The 896-nt window shown below is 34.2% G+C and overlaps 1 pseudogene; it reads right to left on the reverse strand.

The window, feature by feature from the left end:
* Positions 1 to 348: 348 nt before the first annotated feature.
* LOC101592450 overlaps positions 349 to 896 on the reverse strand; it is a 903-nt pseudogene continuing 355 nt past the window's right edge.

Consider the following 896-nt stretch of genomic DNA (forward strand, 5'->3'; position numbering starts at 1 on the left):
TGTTTTTTTTTAACAAATTTATTTTTTTTTATTTTGTGTGTGTGACATTTATTTATTGTGTGTGTGTGGCCAGCTCAGCCCACCAGGGGGCGGGGCTGGCTGGCATGTGGTGCTGGGGATCGAACCCTGGTCCCTGTGCTTTGCCAAGCTTGTTTCAAGTAGTGCTTTAGACCACTGAGCCATCTCTCCAGCCCCGCAAATATGTTTTAACAAACACAGTCTGTTAGTTTTAAGGTAAGTGTTATTTGTAAAATCAGAGAATTCTTTTCCATATCTATTTATGAAATGATTTTAATAACTAAAATCAATTTGATATAGATGAAAATTATTTAAGACTATTAGAAGCTTTCATAAATTTTTAAAAACATTTATTACTGTCTTATTTCTCAGACTATATATAAAAGGATTTAATAATGGAATCACTATTGTATAAAATATTGCCACTGGTATATCTTTATCATTTTTTTCAAATGATTGCATATACACGAGAAGACAAACGTAGAATATGGAGACAGAGAGAAAGTGGGATGCACAGGTAGAGAATGCTTTACCTCTGCCTTCCTTAAATTTCATTTGGAAAATTGTACAAAGAATGCAGAAGTAAGAAATCAAGACAGTGACAATAGTAATTATCTGAATTGGCATTGAAAAAATGTATATCATTAGTTCATTAATAAAAGTACTCATGCAGGAGAGTCTATACAGTGGAAGGATGTTACAAAAAAGTGATCACTTTGATTAGACTTGCAGAAAGTTAACCTTAATAGAAGTCCATCATGAATCATAGAATGAAGATTACTAGCTATGAAGGTCCCAATGGCCATGTGAATACAGAGTTTCTTTGACATCATGATGTGGTACTGCAGAGGGCTACATATGGCCACATAGCGGTCATA

This window comes from Octodon degus, unplaced genomic scaffold, assembly GCF_000260255.1.
Source record: "Octodon degus isolate 3935 unplaced genomic scaffold, OctDeg1.0 scaffold00081, whole genome shotgun sequence".
In the NCBI taxonomy this organism is placed as follows: Eukaryota; Metazoa; Chordata; class Mammalia; order Rodentia; family Octodontidae; genus Octodon; species Octodon degus.